Raw genomic sequence first — 19,281 nt, forward strand, 5'->3', positions numbered from 1 at the left:
TGACTTTTCATGCATATATATATGTATATTACACAGAGAATCACACTTAGAAAGCTAGAATTGTCATTATCCAAAATTAGAAAACAAGACCCATATTCTAAATCTGATTTTTTAATGCTTTTAAATGACTCAAAATTAAGTATGATGTGTGTATAGTTCTTATTTGGACAGTAATCAATTTTATATATTTTTTGCTGTCTTAAAGGTTCAGGATTAAGTACAATATATGTATTTTTTTTCCTTTGGACACTAAGTTATTTTATATTATTCTTTAGCTGTCTGAAAGAAGTCATACGCTGAAAAACAGCACCCAAAAATATTTGTGTGTGGAGAAACAGACAGAAAAAAGCTAACCACCTTTATTATTTTACTTTATTGTAATTTTAATAAGTCACATTCATTGTTTCTATTTGTTTAAGAGAAAAGAGAAAAGGAAAGTCAGGGCATTGTGCCAGTTTGTAAACATCCCTTACGAGAAAAATACTCAAAGGAAAAATGCCAGATTGAAGATGTGATTTGGAGTCCCACATTAGGCATTTATTCCCCTCAGCAGATCCCCAAGGGACTCCTGGTGCCTTAGGAAAAAGTTTAAACAGACATGCAGTGAGAGGGGACCCAGCAGCTTGCAATCACCAGCAGCTGTCACTGAGCTCTGCTCAACAAGAAAGCCAAAGACAAGTCATTGACCCTCATTCTCCCCCTCGAAAACATGGAAAAATTCTCATTATCCTGGGGGTAGAAGCATACCCTTTCATCAAGGCCATCACACTTGCAGCCTGGTTTTTAGTTGGTGAGAGAGAGTTGGATTTCTGCCTTCTGTGGCTTCTGCACCTATGCTCGTTGTCTTGTGGCTGTTTTGTGGTGTTCATTCCCTCCTCCACCTTCTGCCAGGGTGTGCTGCCTTGGAAAAACAGGAACACAGGGAAAAGAGCAAAAGGAAGAAGATCATGATTTTTAGCCTCGTGTTTCCTCTTCTGGGATATGGTGATATTTTTCAGTATTTTGCTTTCAACAAAACCCCCTCTTTCACAGGTAGTTTCCTGTGAAACAGGGCAAGCCACAATGAGGTCAAAAAAGGAATGTGAATTCAGATAGTCTGGCCAAATGCATATCCCTCCATCTGTGCAGTGTCCTCTCATGGCATTTTACAAGGGCAGATTGCGATAGGAAAGGAGGAAATAATTTTAAGCTAAAAGAGGAGAGATTTGGATTAAATATTAGGAAAAAATCTTTACTGTAAGGGTGGTGAGGCAATGGAAGAGGTTAAACACAGAAGTCGAGGATGATATTTAAGGTCCTTTCCAACTCCGATGATTCTGTGATTCCATCTTGAAGTGCCTAAGACATGCCCTGGGAAGAGCTACTAGGTTAAAGCCCATTAGGTAAAACTGTGGAAAACCCTAAATGGCTGGATAACTTGCTGATAATTTCCTGAATACCTCAAAGTCCTGCATGTGAAAAGAAAATCTTTCATGGACCTGAGACACCTCCAAGGCTAAGCAGAAGTTGACCAACATTTTTCATTTCTGTGGTTTTTATTTTAGGGACCTGGTCTTAGTGAAGTCTCCTTTAGCTACTAAATCCTATCCAAAAGTTTATTACAAGCTACTAGAACTGTCAGAAAACAAGGACAAAATCAAGAGTATTGGTCCAATGACAGACACATTTACAGTTTGCACTGACCTCATATGTATGTAGGTTTAAAAATATTCAAGTTATTATAGCAGAGTATAAAGCTGTACTCAAGTAGGTTGACCTCACTGTAGTTCTCAAGGTGAAACAAAAAATGAAATTGCCAACAAACATATTAGAGTTAGTGATTAAGTGGCTTTTTATACACACTTGGGAACACTGGGAGAGACAGTTCTGATGGGAAAGACATGATTACTTCTGATTACTCTGCACTGTCCCATTACAGAAGTCTGATACCAGATTTCAGTGGAAAAATAATCACCATAAATATGTGAAGTGTATATCATGCAACTGTCATAAGTATCCTAAGTTACAATGAAACTGAATTACATATAAAAACAATTACACATGGAATGTCCCTTTGAAACTTCTTTCATTTATGTTATAGATGCAAGAGTATTCAGAGCTCAGGAATTTAAAAGGAAGATCTACTGAAAGGGGGGATAATATTATCGTGTGAGTGAGGCTTTTAAAAATTAAATTAATTGCATTTTATCCTGTTTTCAAATACCAAAATATGCTGCACACTGTTCATCACAATGGCTTAAAAATTTTGACATCAGGGCAGTTATGGAGAAGGTCTCTTTTCTTACTGTCTTTACTGTTGGGATTGTGAAAAGAAGGGCTCCTTCAAATTATATGAGATACAGGGGAACTGTACAGGGGAACCTGTTATATTTCTGTACTCACTGCCTGCATAAGTGGAAAATGCATGGGTTTGTACATGCAGTCAGCTTATAGAGTCAGGGAGTAATATTTTGTAAAGAGCTATGATATGTGGGACATTAGAAGGGATCATTAGGAGAAATAAATATTTGAGAATTGAAAAGTACGTCCAGAGTTCTGGCACTCATAAGACAAATAAGACAAAGGACAAGAATGTGTGACCATGAATTTTACAACTACAGTCTGTGCAACTATCATTTAGCAAACATTCATTACCATTATTAATAACGTGACATAAATGGGAAACAGCAGACTTAATCCATATACTTGGCAGATATCTGAAACAGCAGATGGCACTTTAAGTGGGATGGGGGGAATACCCAGCAGACACCAACACTGCCTGGCCATAGATCTGGCATTTATATAAATAACTGAGACAAAATCTGGACCTAGTAAAGGCCTCACATGTATACACTTGTGTACAATTATTTTTGTGTCTGCTAGGCAGATCATAATTCTGGCTATGACATTCTTTTCCTCTCATCTGGGAAATGTTCCAGCCATGTTCAAACTGGGACTGGGGCAACATAGCCACATAAAATCCTGCTTGGGAACAGATTACTGTAGAAGATTGACACAAGTCCTGCCTAAATGTGTGCTCCCTGTGATACCAAGGGACAATGTAGTCCTTGCTTGTGTCTTGAAGTAAACAATATATACCTGCAATATATCACATTAAACCAATATGACTTCCTATGTGGTATAAGTGTTATATTGTCCCTAAATAAGCATTTTTTCACAGATTTTGGTAATGGATACATGTGTACTCTGCGGTCATCTGCAAAATATCATCCACATAAGGCAACTCATATAATTGCAAATTTATTCTACCTTATGTTACTTTGTGTCTTTTAAGAGAAAGAAGAAAATTAAGAAACTTGTGTGATCCTTTCTACTGGTTCTATGATCTCATAAATTGCTGAAGACCAGAAGACATGATGATAAGCCATTCTTTTTTCTTAGTAAGGCACATTCAGACGAACATACCTAAGTAATTTTTATGAATGATGTTCCACTTTGGAGAAAAGGCTATACTAATAATAACTTTCCAAAATTCAGACAGTTCTGAATCCCCAGGACTCCTTTTCATTTCTTGGGAAAGAGCTATTTCTTTACTTACTTTGATTTTCTGCACTGAAAAAACCTTCTACAATATGAAAATTTCATAGATACATAACATAAATAGATACAATTATATCATAACACATAATTTTGATGACATGCTGCTTGGGATAGAAAAAAATATGTCAAAGCATGCTTGAAGCAATTCCCCTATATAATCAATTTTCACATAATTTTGCGTGCATACAGCTGTCAAATTTCTAACTGATTTTATAGACACATTAAAAAAAACAAACTTCAGAACCAATGCTAACTTTGTACAAGACAGTGATGCCTATTCCAGGATATTAAGAACTAGAGTTCATATTAAAATAAACCTGGTGATATTCTTATACTGGAAAACAATTGTTTCTTTCTTTTTTTCCCCCACTGTAATCCAGAATCATAATACTGCAAATATACAAACAACTGTTCTTTGTTTTTTAAGGCTAAAGATATCAGCATTTTAGGAATTATATTAATGATACCTATTTCTGAATTAATAGGATTCTCCTGACATTCAGTTCCAGGTCTACAAATTCTTAAGTATTTTGTAGCCTGATCATGGTTAACTTTCATTTTTTGGCCACAAGAATAAAGATATCTTTGAGAACTTATGTAGCATTTTGAAAATAAGTTTTCTTTGAGGGGCTGCTATTAGACCTGCAGTATGAAGTTACCTCACACTAGGACAAATTTGGGTAGCAAATTCTGATGTACGATTTTCCCTTGTCGCTAAGAAGACAGTGAAAAAAAAATATCCATAGGCTTTATTCTTCAATAGAAGAAGAACTGATTTTCTTCAAGGAACCATTTTATAAGCTAACCTCCTGGACAATAGCATGGCTTTTGGTGATGGAAAAGCACTCATTTCTGTCTTTCATTTTGCTGAAGGATGTTCCTCTCTATTAATTCTTCTTCACCATTACAGTGCCCTTAGGAGGGTCAGCAAGTAACCAAATATATTTGTATTTTAAATCCCTCTATGAATAGCATAACTCATTGCCTCTACTTTTCTGAATGTGATCCATCATAAGCAGAAGCACAGTGAAAGCAGTTGAATTCAGTGACAGCTACAGATCCTTTCTTGGCACTCAAGTCATGATGTGTGTAAACACTGACAAATGACCAGTATTCAGAAGGAAGAGAAGAGAAACCTGAATAATGGGCCCAATTATTTCAACTTTTAAGGTGAGAAATAGGCATGTACAATTGTCATCTTCCTCTAGTACTGTTAGGCTTTGGGAAAAATGAGAGAACAATCCATGATTCTTAACATTTTCACGGCTTAGTGTGAAATAATATTGCAAAGAAAAGAGAAGCTGAAGGACAATGAGACGAGCTTAAGCTTGGGAATTATACAACTGATTCACAGACTTTCTCAATGAAAAACTGTGTAGTGCAGTATTTAATATTCAGGTTAATTTACCACATAAAATAATTTTAGTGTTGTATATGAAACAGGTTTTTTTTTTTCCTATTTTGTTTAATGCTACACAAAAAAAAAAGATACCTCTCCACCCACTTCTGCTGGCAGCTTTTAGGGCACGTAATGGTGAGGAGATTAAATACTCTTAGTCAGGATAGAAATCAATTTCCACCCCTTACTCACTGGAAGAGTATGCTGAATACTGAATGGTTCAGACAGAGAGTTCTAGTGACATAGAACAAGGTAAAATATTAGTTGCTGAACAGTCACAATATATACTAGACTGAAAAAAAATAAACAACCTCAGAAGAGACTTGAGTCTTAATAACTACTCCTCAGAAGTGGATCCCCCTTGCAGGGCTCTGAATTTAAGCCCTCCTTAGGGCGCACACCCATCTTTCTTTGGGTGGAAAGTCTCATTCTGTGCTACCACACAGCACAGAAGAGATGCATTGACAATTGCTGCAGGGGCAGCAAACCTACCACATAACTCAGGAAGGACCAAGAAGGGCAAGAGTCTGAGATTGATGCAGCCCTCAAGTCAGAGAGAAGAGGCTGAGTGGGTAAAGGCCTCCCAGACTTGCCAGGGCACTGTCAGTACCTTGGTGCACTCAGGAGCCTGACACAGATATTTCTGATACCTAATATAGAGATCAAATAACCAAAACTGCCAGTTAGGCTAAGATTCTTCATTAATCTCAAGTGTTTTGGAAAGATACTGTGTATTGTAAGATATTTAAATTTATTTTAAAATAATCAGCCTTGTAAAAAGATATATCTTAAATGACCCACTCATTATGTAGAATTAAAACAGCAATTAATGACATTGAAAGCATGTAAAGTGTGTCAGGTTTCGATTACTGAACAGAAAAGGAAGAGGACCAAGTTTGAGCATTAGAACACACACCTCTGTCAAGGGGAGTTATAATGTATTGGACAGCAGGCATGGGCAGAGCTGAATTAGTCTGATTAAAAGATCCTTCATGGAAGAAGCACTGTATTGAAAGCACTGTGACAGAAAAACCATAAATTCTGTATTACCGTCTAATATCCATGACAAAAGTTCTTGTGTGCGTGGGCTTTGCAAGAATCATTATTTAGTTTGGGAATTTGAGAAAAATATTTTGTTGCTCACTCAGGAAAGATCTGTTGATTATGAAGCTACATTCCTCAAAATGTATGCAACAGTAGTGTGCAATAGACAAGAAACAGAACAAGCCAATGTTTTATTTTTCAAACTTATTTAAGATTCAGCTACAAAACTGCAAAATGTCCTGATGCTAAACCTAGCATAGTGTAAGTGACTTCTGTTAAATATCTCCTCAAATACACCAATATGACCAAGTGCACCTAGAATTATTAAGATCAAAAAGCTATACCTACACTCTTGGAAACCTTTTCAGTGTCTTCTTCAATTATTAGCATTGAGAATCAGCTTGAGAAGCTTCTTCTTCTTCAAATTTCTCCTTAATTACACTTTTACAAGGAGTCCAGTATAGCATAACACCTACTGCCAGAAAGTGCATATTTTCATTTTGAATGTCACAAAAAGTCCTCCAAATCCTAAACTGGAATCTGGAAAGTAAGGACAACATTTTACCACTTTTTTCCATCCAAATATTCTTCTTTCAAATTACAGATTATCTGCCACTGCTCTAAGTTCTTAAAAATCTAAAGCCTTTTTTTTACTGCCTTTCTGAGATTAAAGTGAAAATACACATTAAGAGCAACCCCATATAGGAATTAATGGTTTTCACAATTAAATTTACACCAAGGTGGCCAAACAGGCAGAAAATTTTTTCACAAATTGAAATGGTTGATGCATTTTAAGGAGTTCTGGAACTTTACCAAGTATCAATAATGTATTACTATCTATTGTCTGGAGGTGTTTGGATACATGAAAACAAGTAGGTTATTCCTTAAATCATTTGGGTGAAATAAATTGACATTTACCTTTTTACCAGCTTCCCAAAAACTAGACTAGTGAAAATAGCAATATTTGAATGTACCTAGCTCAGAGGACATAGATCTATTCTTTTTGTTTAATGGCTGATTCAGTTTCACAGTGGAAAACCCCTGAAATCTTGTCGTTTATTTTACATTGGTATATTGAAGATACTGCGTCTCCCTAGGGTTTTTATCAGCCCCAAAGTCCAATGGATTTAAATACTTTGGTCAGTGAGATTAAGTACAAAATTATGTCACTTCTGAAATGGAGAAGGGTCAAAAGTATTGGAGACAATAAATGGCCTTCTCTCTTCTCATTCTATATAGGGTATTAGTTTGCATAAATTCAGCAAAAGACTACAATTACCTAGACAGCTCTAATAAGGCTTATTTGTACCACAGACTATGTAATGAAGTGTCTCTTAGAGAAATGAGTGCTCCAGCTTTATATATGAAAAATGGTTATGCATGTTATAATACTTCGGTAAACTTAATAAGGAAAGAGATACTGATAACATGAAAACAAGACTAAATGAAAAGTATTTCTCCAGTCATAGCCATGCGGTATAAAGCAAACAATAGGAGTACAATTTCATTATATCCTTCAAACACCACAAATATTCAAATCATTGGTATTGGAACTTTGAATATTAAAATTATTCCCTATGCATTATCCAGATTTCTGGAAATAAACCTTACTCAGCTCCCTCAATTAAGACTCAGCCTGCATAAAATTTTACTTCTATAGCATAATTACTTGGTGTCTGATGTCTGCCTTGGAAACAGAAATTCGACAACCTCCTTTTGAAATGCCTGCCCAAGTGAAGGTCACAACATTCCCACTTTCTGCAATGGATTCATGATCTCATCTATAATGGAAGAAACATTTTATCTGTTTTGAGCAGTACTGGAAGAGACAGAGAATCATCAGAAAATGTGTTTCTGGGTAGTAAAAATTATTAACATCATTTCTACACTTGTATGCATAAAATATACAAACTTCTTAAAAAAAGTCTTGGAAAGAGAAAAAAATATACTGGTTCATTTCAATGGAATTCCTGAATGGGGCATTTTGATACTGCAATTTAATCAGAAATAAAAAGAGAAAAAAAATGGACATCTGAAAATAGTGCAACAAGCACCATTTTAGGTAAGCCATTTTTTCTAATGCGAAGTGTCAGATTGACATAACTGTATTTTTCACATTTGTGTACAAGGCCAGGCACACTTCAACACTAATCACACCTCTGGAAAACATCTCTTGAGTATGTGAAACGATTCTGTAGAACGCCATGTGGAATGGTAGTGGACAAGTTAAGCTTATAAACCTTTAAAAAAAATATTTTTTTCAGGGACTGCAGAGGACTGAGACAAGAAATATTTAATATTGACTTAACCTAATGTTTAGCCAATAAGTTAAAGAGGTCTATTCCTCTTTGAGGCATATATCTGGAAGAAAGCTCTTGACATCACCATTGCTGATCATTAAAGGCTTGTTTGCTTAACCTTAGCCTATTATTCATGTGCAGCTTGTACATGGATTATATAATTTGGAAAAGGACTATGAAAAGATGCTGTTTTACTGCTCTGTGTTTATTTTGATTATCACAGTAGCTAATATCCATTACTCAATTATGGTAATCAATTGTCTTTTCAGCCTCAAACAATGCATAATGAAATGACAAATGTTTTTTATTTGTAAAATTTTGACTTGGTTGATTAAATAATTACAAAGCATATATGTAAATATAAAATAAATCTTCCTTTATTTTACAAGACATTACAAAATTTGGAAAGAGTCAAGCTGCACTTCACTAATCATCACAGCTTTCACAGTAAAAGCTCTATCACTGGCTCCATGATAAAAGACTTATTCCCAAACATGTCATTGTGCATCTATTTAGGTAGTGGAATTAGTCTACAAGGGATTGAATTGTCAAGTAAAAAAGAACAGTAATTAACATTTTGCTATAATTATATTAAGAAAATATGTTTTATTTTCAATTATTTGATAAAAATGTGCATGTGTAGCAGTTTGTGCATTTCTTTCACCTTTACAGGGAAATAAAGTTCTGATTTACAATATTAAAAGGGTTTTTTTTTCAATTGAAAATATTAAAAATAATAGTGATTTTAAGGACAGTAATGACAAAATGGAAATAATAACTAATATCAGAAAAAGATAGAACTGTGAAATGTTTACTCACAAAATACGTTATTAAAAAAGGTGGGTGCATGCATTTCTCCTATACTCACTGCATTCAAATAACTTTGAAGTGACAGTAGAGAAGGTGAGGGAAAGGCACCCCATCTCACCTAGCCTCAAATGATGAGCAAGCACAAATAGAGACTGGCAAACAGGTATTTCCAGGTGTCAGTTCACTCAAACTCTGGCTGAACTGCTCTCTACACAAGCACAGAATGGTGAGAACCATTGAGAAGTTTAGATGACATATTTGACTTTAAGGCAGCTAAAATTTAGTTATATGTGGTTGGTCTTATGCAATGATACTGCTATTTGTCTTGAAGCTGTTTGCTCTGGGTTTCTTTGAATTAATGACAGGACAATGTTAGAGAGTTATATGGAAAACACTGAAAAACATTGAAAATATGATGCATGTATTCAGGTAGAAACCACATTTGTGCTTAATGCATATTTATTTCTCTTCCTTTCACTGACTTTTCATGTCCTTTTCAGCTGCTAAATCCATACGTCAAGATACATTTCAAAAAAAGTCCCAAGAAGAGTATATTTCCATCAACAAGGCACTGCTTGTGAGGATTTTCAGGGGTAATCTGTGTCATACAAATTAATAAAATTACCATTTTCCTTTTTCAATCCAGAATCAGGCCTAAAAGAAAGTCAAGTCCCATAAGAACATCATCACAGTGGAAACGATGCTGGAAATTAATTGACTAATCCAGCTGCCAATTTAAGTTGCTCTAAGGGTTTAGGGATTTTTCTTTTTTCACTTGAGAACAGCAAGTATTATTAATCTTTCATGGAAAAACATGCTACTATTAAAATAACCAAAAAATTCCTGCTTCAAAGACTTATGGCCACATCAAATGGTACATTATCCTAGTGACACTATGAGGTACAAACACTAAGCAACCTGATGCTTCAGCAATAACAGGAATCTAGTCACTCTGTTGGTACTCAGAAGATGAATGAGAAGGCTTTTTAAACAAGAATAAAAGGAACTGTACCATTCTCAGAATGCATCATCAGATTGGATCCACTCAGCCTGGAATCTTGTGTATTTTGAAATTCTACAGCATAAATCTGTAGACAAAAATAGAAGCGACACAGCTGTGGAACATGAAAATCAAGCTGTCCAGAAACAGTTGTGCATTTGAATTTTTTCCTAACATAATTTTAAAATCGTAGTAAACATTTTTTAGATACCATGAAACTTTGTTATTAGCTGTTTTATGAAAGATAACTAAGATTCTTCTTTTTCTCATCTCTTTTCAGGATGCAATTAACGAAGCGACAACATCACATTAAGGGTATCCAGGGAACATAATTCTGGACTACAATGTTTTAAGCTGAAACAAATAAATTATTTGACTTGTCAACAAAGAGTTTGCTTTCAGCTGGCTTAAAACAGAAATAACGCTTTAACATTTTCACCTAAACCCCATAATCTAGTTATTTTTAAAAATGGAGAGAACTAAAATAACCCTCTCAAGATAAGTCCAGTCTGATTTTTATGCACTTTTGAATTTCTGGAGACTTGGAATTCCAACTCATCTCTTATAAAACATTCAGGAACCACTACAAAAATAATTTTCTCTAATTAATAAACAGTGATAAGCTGTTTATTAATGGCATCCATGGTAAGGGGGATTAACTGAATAATCTTTAAAGTCCTTTCCAACCCAGGCCATTCAGTGACATTCTATAATTCTATGACATTGTTCTGGATACAGAACAAGTACCTGACTCAGAATCATAGTTTTTGTAAAGGAGACACAACTGAGACCTAAAATGCATGGAATCATAAGACTCATACAAGGTTATTCCATAGATATGAATCTTCAACAATATAAACCCTCACTTTTCTTTTTTTCCCTCATGACATTCCATTGCATGGAATTGCCTAATTTTTAGCACTAATCTTTGTGAATAACTGCAGGGAGAACAAAGAATTAACAGTTTGGTGTGTATAAAAGAGTCATACTCAATTTTCATTACTTTACATCCAAGCAGCACACTGGTTGTTTGAGAGATCTTTAACAAAGAGGGACCTGTACCTACATACTTTGTAGTGAGACAAACCCAGAACCACTTTGTTTAGGCAGTCTTGGTGACAGCAAATTAGTGCTGCAGTTATACTGCTACTGTGCTCTCAAGGGACTGACTCTACTAAACATTTTTTATAGAAATTTTAAATCAACACAGTTGGGACCTATGTCTTTGACATGAACATGGTTAAATAACATATGGAGATAATTTATTATGAACTCCATAACACTTGAACAAGTATCATGACCCAAGAAATATCATGACCCCTGTATCCCAAGTATCATGACCCCTGTTTAAAGCGTTATTTATAGAGTTAAAATTTAATTGTGCAGTGTATTAAAGTGTATTTAATTGTGCAGTCTCAACTGTCATCAGTTGAGATTAATCATAGTAATGACAAGTTTTTCACTTAGAAAATTATTAAAAATTATTTGAATATGGGAGAAGAGGAACAATTTTCTAAGTCAAATGACATAAACATTCAAAAATTATAAAGAACCCACCTGATAGGTAAGTTTTGCATGATTTCTATTCATTTGTTAAAGGGAAGTACCAAAGCGAGGATGATGCCAGAGGCTACTCTCAAAAAAGATTTATTCACAGATATATAAGTGCTTGAAAATTTAATGTGAAAAATTGTACTGTTTTGGAAATTAGAGACCAATTAAGTTAAATAAATTAATCTATTAAGAATCAAAACATTAATCAAAAAAAAAGCTATGTTAAGTTGAGTGGATTTTTTTCTGCTAAAAAATAGCATTCCAAGTCCACATTTAGTTTTATCCAGAGGACTAGTTAGAATGTAAATTTTGTTTGGATATGACAGTACCAAAATCTTGTGACTCATGTAAAGCTTCTAACACCAGAAGTATTGAAAATCAGCTTCCATACTTATTTTTATAGTCCTCACATTTGACAAGATTAGATGCTCTCACATGATTTTGCCCCTAGCCAGGAAATAATCTTCTACAGCTAAGGGTCATTCCTGGTTCAGCCTATATAGCATCAAGTTTGGAAATGGGAATTAAACTACCAGTGTAGTAAGCTGGGATTCAGAGGAACACTGAGTCAGACATTTTTTCTGTCATTAAATAATTATTGCACTTTTCTATTCTTCCCTCACCAATAGATATAGTTCAGCACTGGAGTTCATGTTATTTTCACCATATTAGCCTGCTAAAAACAACTGTTCCTATGCTGAGGTTTTTCTGCTTTGGCTGAGGATTTGTTGTCATTCGTTAAAACCTAATTTATTTAAAATCCTATGGGACAGATTATTTTTTCTTTTTTCAAATGTATTTCAGGCCTTGAGTCATTTTGTTGACTCAGCCTCTGTCATGGCTTCAGAGTCTGTGGCCAAAAGTTCATAGCCTTCAGGCTGCTTAGCTGCATTTCAGTGCCAAAAAAGGGCAGTCTGTTTCAGAGAGGGCATAAGGAGAAGCAAAAAATTAATGCCAGGAGTAGAAAAGACCTGAAAGGATGGATTAAATCAATGCCAAAATGTTGACAGTGTCAGTGCACTATGAGGACAGGAATGGTGGAGACTGCCCATGGGCCAGACAGGGTGAACCTCAACAGCCAGGGCCAGTTCCATGATCTGTGGGGCCTCAGCCAGAAAGGTCCTGCCCTGCCTGCCCCCAGCTGGGGACATTATCCCAAGATTATTTTTGTAATCTGGGCCTGACAACTTTGTGGAGGTTTTTTTCTAAAAAAACTGAGACAATTGAAAATGCTCGCAAAGGACCTGTTCAAAGTTAAAAAGTTTGACAGAAAGGGTAAGATTAATTTCAAAATGTCAGCCTCGTAAAAAAGTTTTAGTGTTAAATTTATGGTCACCTGCATTCCCTGTATAGCCCCTGATACAGGTCAGGCACCTTGTAAAAATACTTTACTGTTTGGATTCATTGTCCTATAGCAAGGATTTCTCTCCAAGTTGCCCACCTGGAGACATTATCCTAGACTACAGAAGGAATTTAAAGTCTCACTTTAAGTAGGCTGCAAACTCTCAGGTAGTTAGATAAATTCCTTCTCCCAGGACAGAACTGGCCATTGTCAGTTTGCAGTGGTTGGACCCTGTGGCCACAGGTATAGCTCTGCTCTTTTCCCAAGCCGCTGATCTAAAATATCTAGGTTATCAAAGAGATAAGCTGACTCTTCTTAAAAAAGTTTCAGCAAATATGAACAAAGAGCTGTGTAGAATACTAAGTCTGACACAGGGCACTATGATCAAGACCAATTTTCAAAGCATGTTAATGCATTTAGGCAAGTTAAGGACATGACCAAATGCTGAGAGATGCCACAGAACTCAGCATATTCCTGAAATGGAATCTGAGATGCAGTGAAGAGTATCTTTGGCTTGAATTTTACAGAAAAGATAATTGTGGCCATGCTGATTAGATGATATGTTCAGACAAATAAAACTCCATTTTCAGGCTAAAAATGCAATTTTTAATCTATTCCTGACCTCTTTTTATGTCTCCCACCACCATACTTATTTTCTAAATGCCTTAGAAGTTTGATAGCATCATATGTCTGAAGCATCCCACAAGATTTGTTGTTCTCTAAAAAGCAAAAAAAAGTGGTGACACTAAATTCTTTGAGATGAAATAATGTCTTCAAATATGATTACAGATTCTGATGCTGGTTTTATCTTCAGTACAAATGAGAAATATTGCTATAAGTAGCCCTACCTCACTTTGTCCACAATTATGAAGCTGATTCTCATTTGAAAAAAATTATCAGCCAATAGGTGGCACTGAAAGTATTTAACATTTATCTAAATCTTCTACTTTCTTTTAGCAAAATTCAAGTTTCCCTCAAGTAAATGGTATGCTCACAATTTAAAAGCTGAGTCACATATTGAATTTTCTTATTAAAGATATTAAGTACTTTTAAATCGTTGGAGGACTGTTGAGAATTTAAACAGTTCCCTGGAAATACGAACAAGTGCATCATAGTACTTGTATCTTGGCAAAACTCAATCTAAAACAGGTGCTCCTTTTGAGATTGTGGGACTATTGACATTCAGGGAGCATCTTACAATGAAGTTTAAACTGCAAATATCTGGGAAAACTGTTGTGTTCCAGAAATTGGTTTATATTGCAGGTTTTTGCATGCTGCGTGTCAATTTATTTTCTTTTCCCAGCTGCTATAATTTTTTTAAACCTGTGAGGAAAGAAGGAGGATTTAGTAGTAAATATAATTTAATTTTTCATCACTAGCATTCACTTAAATTAGGACAAATTTTACAAGAAACCTCTTCATTCTCTGTGGTAAACAAGTTCATAAACTATTCTATGAATAGAGATAATGAGATATTTTAGATCAGATTTCTGAGTGGCAATAAGATATGCAAAAGGAAATAACTTTGTCATGTTAAGTTTTTGTTAATTTTAATATATTTTTTGAGCAAATGTGACTCAGAAGATGGTAAGTATCAGTGTTTTAGTTTATACTGAGTGTAATTGAGTCCCATGCATTGTTTCATACCTGCACATTACAGTTCCTCCAAGGTTTTTACTGAAAGTTAGGCCAAGATGGTGAAGTAGGAGTAACTTGTTCTGAAAAATATAATATTGTGTGTGATACAATATAGAACCTTACTATTCCATTTTCAGACTATTCTCTACCACCTTTGTACAGAAACCTGCCTTAAGAGCAAATGTAGGCCACAGAGGTTTCAGCTATACCAAATAAAAATGTGCAAGGAATCATTGTACTGTCATCAACCACAGTGTTGCAGGGGACAAGTGAATAGCAGTGTAATAGAAATACGTCCAAACCAGATAGTGTATAGAGAGATTTGCTCAGCAGTACCAATACATCTTAATTACAAGGAACTAAAAGCTTTGAGTGCATTCCTGCCTTCATCATTTCCTGCCAGCAGAAAAATTAAAGGGTCTTCAGATTGCAAAGCAGGTGAAAACAATTATTTAATGCTATAGCACCAGACCTCAGCAAGGTATAAGACTCTCTAGCTTCACCTGAATCACTTCTGAAGACTTATGACACCACAGTTGGTGATGAGAATTAATGTATCATATCAGAAAGTAATTGAAATTAAAACTCAAACCATTAATTTAAAGTTCAGTATTCTTTTCTCTGTTCAAAAAGCAAAGCAAGGAACTACATAAATCAAAGAAGACCAAGCAAAGATATAGTCTTTATTAGCAATACAACTGAAAATGTCATCCTTCTCAGGTTACTGGGAATATAAGTGGGTATGAAAAAAAGAAAGACAAATATTCTGGCTGTAGGTATCTTGGCCAGTTAATTCCTTTCAAACAATTTCTATGAACTAATGGTAAACAGAGGACCATTATGGTGTAAGCAAAGGGAGAAGCAGAAATGAATGAATTCTGAAATATTCTGGGAAAGAAAAGCATTAAATTTTATTGCCATACATGTTTATGAATATCTGCATAACCATAGCTCGGTCAAAAAAAATAAAATTAAGTTTAAAAATTGAATGTCTTTAAAATACCATATTTTTTAATAAAAAATGAGTCACTAATTTCTAGATTCACATACAAAAATCTAAAAAATAAATTAAAAATTTTGGACAGCCTTCAGACAAATGGCCTGCTACTGCTTTTTTATTCTTTGCAAAAAGTTTCTGGATTGAATATTATGAGAAGCTTATGTATTTCCAGTTACTTTAGCATCTAGCTATTTGCAAATAGATATTTGAATAGAACTTGATTAGAACATTAAAAAGTGAAAAAAGGCTAATGCCACAGAGTTAGTCTCAAGACTATGAAAAAAGTGGGATACAGTATTTCACAGGAGTGTGTTCACAAGAGTATCCAAACTCCTGAGCCCTCCATGAAAACCCACAAATGAAAAAGCAAGTCCTGTATTTGAATTAGTTGAAGAGGGATTTTGTTTGTTTGGAGGGGGGATTTTTGGTGGGTATTTTTGGTGGTTTTTTTTTTTTTGGGGGGGGGGGGGGGGTTTGTTTATTTGGGGATTTTTAAAAATTGTTCTTTATTTAAGCAATCTAACCAATTCTACTTGGGCTTGAAAGCCAGTTTAGAAAGTCTGAAGTTATTGCCAGTACTGGCATATTTGAATGAAGGAAATCAGGTCTTGCTAAAATAAGAGAACCAGCAAGATGCTGCCTAACGGGGAGACTTGTTCAGACTCTCTTGGAAATGTCACCTGCTGCTGAGTGAACAGGCTTGGCAGGCATGAATAAAAGGCAGTACCTATTGTAACCTGCCAGGGCTCTTCATAATGGGATGATCATGCTTATGTAGTGAACAGCTAAGGAGAGCTATTGAAAGTGTCCAAGTAACTGCCAAAAATGAGATTTCACCGTATGCTTCAGTGCGTACACTTTCTAACTAGTAATGAAAAAATTCAAAGCAAGTTGAGAATCAGTTGAAATGCAGATAAATAACAAGCAACAAAACAGCTGTTCACACAAAGAGAGACAAGGTCAGCAGGTAGGAAGGCCAGTGCACCTTAAGCTAAGTCCTTATTTTTACAGAATCAATAATCTTTAGGGAAATGGGGGGACTGCCCAAGACTGCAGTTCTTCACTGCCTGTCACTGTTCCATTATTTTCCAGGCACACTGGGAAAGCACCAGTCTGTGGCAGACACCAGTTTCCTCATCTTCCTGTCTCCACTATTTTCACCTTCTCTTCACTGGCCTTCCCTTGACATTCTTCTACAATGACATTGTTCAACACTGCAGAGCAGAAGCTGTGACCTTTCAATTAGAAAATTAATACTACAACTGTTGGGTAGTTGAAAGTTTTTGGAAGGAGAAAGGATCAGAACCACCAACTGTGAATGGCACCAAACAAATGAAAAAAGGCGATCCCACATGTTGTCCAGACTTAAATGTGAAAACAATTAAAGGGTGGAAAAAAAAGGTAAAAATTCTCCTACTTTAAAAAAAAAAAACCCAACAAAACTTCCAAAAAACCTAGGAAAATAGTGTTGTTCTATAAAACGTAATCTATTATAAAATTATTCACTTGAGTATATTTAACCTTTGGATTATAAAGCTCCACACTACTTCTGAGTTTCACAATGCTCATATAAAATTCAAGAGTTGTAAAATTAAGGCCTGGCAAGATGGGAAATTCCAGAGTCTCCTACTGGAAGTACATTCCAATAAACTTATCCGTGTAATGATCCTGCTCAAGACAAGACATCTCTGTGGGATTCCATTTCTCAGAGTATTGTTTCCTACTCTTGGCTCAAAGTGGACAAGCAACTAGACAAAGAGCTAATGAGTAAGTCAAGACTTAATGTCAAGTTCATTGTTTGCAGTTTTGTCTGTGAAACTTTCAGGAAGTCAGAGGAGTGCTTTGAAGAAGATCTCATGGATCTCTGTGAGCCTCAGTGCAAGCCCAGACTTGTTCTTGATTAAGTCTAGATAGTTGCTGGGATCACAACTAAAAAACATGGTTTCAATGACTTGCCTAAAATCACACTATAGTTCCAAGGCAATCACCATGAAATACTTTTCCTGTGCCCTATCTTGCCAGTACATATCTTCTAAGTTTAGTAGTGACTGTGTGTTGGGGTTCTGAATCATCCTGATGATTCACCAGGCTTACCAGGAACACTGAAGGAAAGAAATATCCCACAAAAACAAAACACTGTAAGCACACAAAACAAAATGCACTCCTAATATATATGTATTTTGTTAAGGCTGTAAATAAACATAAAACCTATTATTTCCTAACTTTTCTGCACTTGACTTTGCTATCTTCGTGATGGATGTGTCTTCAGATTTAAAAAAGCAAACCAAACAAAAATCAAAGAATCATTAGACACACTCCCGATGTTCAAGAGCATTGAAGAAATGATTGGCAACTCATCCATGACACAGCCTCTGCTCTTGGACATAATACACACTTCATAGAACATATCACTGACTTTTCATCCAGCATATTGATCTGCCCTACAGATTCAATTTATGCCAGCAGGTTTCACAGATACTTGCTGGTAAATGGTACACAAAATGCAGCCCTGCTCTGGTGCCAAATGTCAAGTGACTTTTTCCATATTGAGTTACTAAAGCTTGACAGCAACACCACTGTAATTCTTTTACTTGTTTTTAACTTGAAAGGAAAATGCATTTTTTTCAGTCTTGTACTAGAAAATGGCCATGTGCTGTTTACTCATGATTTCCAGTGAAATTTAGGCTAGGACAAAGCTCTCAGATGTAAAGTTTCATTCCAAATGCTTAGAAACTGGCAAAGTTGAGAGAAATTGAAGACAAACTATTGAAATCTTGTGTTTGTATGTTGTTTGAAACTTAACTTCATAAAATATTTCAAGACTATTTTGTGTCCCAATTAAAAATTGTATGCATAAAAATGATTTAGAACCAGGATTTGCATTTCGTTCATTTATCAGCAGCTTTTTTTACAGTGGGAAAGTGCGTTTTTCATGAGCATCTGCAGCAAAATCCAGAATTCTCACACTACTGTTGGTCCACAGAAACAAGTAAACCACCTTCTAGACAGTCCATAAAGAAACTGACTCATAGTAACATCCATTATAAATAATGAATAGACCAATTTCAAAGTGTAATATTACATCAATATTCACACTTTTCGAATATTGATGTAAATTGGTTTAAATTGACCAGATTCTCTGAAGATGGCATAGACAGGTGCAAATTATTTTTCTCCTATTAGCAAATCCCATTAGTCTTCAGGAGTCATGCACTATAAGGGAAAGCAGCTGTTTGTTCCCCTTGGGGACTGCAGAGAAGGCACCTCTAAAGCCCCCATGGAATTTCATGGGAGTGCTAAAATGCAGAATAAGCTTGGAATCCATCAGATCTTTAATCAACACTTTACTGTGAATGACTACACTTCACTATCCATTTCTTAATATAACCATGCTGTCATGGGATTATCCATGCTCTGCTCCCTTTCTGAGGCCTGTGATTACATCTACAAAAGAAAATAAAAGAGGATGGGGCAAATTTCTCACCCTGAAGTCAACATGTGCCATTATGCTCTAGTTAATATTCATCTGCTTAAACACTCTCCTTTTAAAAGGAGGGAGAAGCAAAGCTACCAAGTCTCTGAAATATTTCTATTTCATTCAAAATCTTACCAGTTAGTCATTGTGCTAACAAAAAAATTATACATGCAGCCACA

At 35.4% G+C, this 19,281-nt stretch overlaps 1 long non-coding RNA gene across 1 annotated transcript in view; it reads right to left on the bottom strand.

The window, feature by feature from the left end:
- Positions 1-396: 396 nt before the first annotated feature.
- LOC128937226 (uncharacterized) overlaps positions 397-19,281 on the bottom strand; it is a 62,672-nt gene continuing 43,787 nt past the window's right edge. The window contains exon 3 of the long non-coding RNA XR_008483041.1: positions 397-901. This is a non-coding gene — a long non-coding RNA (uncharacterized LOC128937226). The remainder of the gene's footprint in view (positions 902-19,281) is intronic.

The sequence above is a fragment of the Melozone crissalis genome, unplaced genomic scaffold (assembly GCF_028551555.1).
Source record: "Melozone crissalis strain CALT ecotype California unplaced genomic scaffold, PUWL_Pcris_2 ptg000004l_1, whole genome shotgun sequence".
NCBI lineage: Eukaryota > Metazoa > Chordata > Aves > Passeriformes > Passerellidae > Melozone > Melozone crissalis.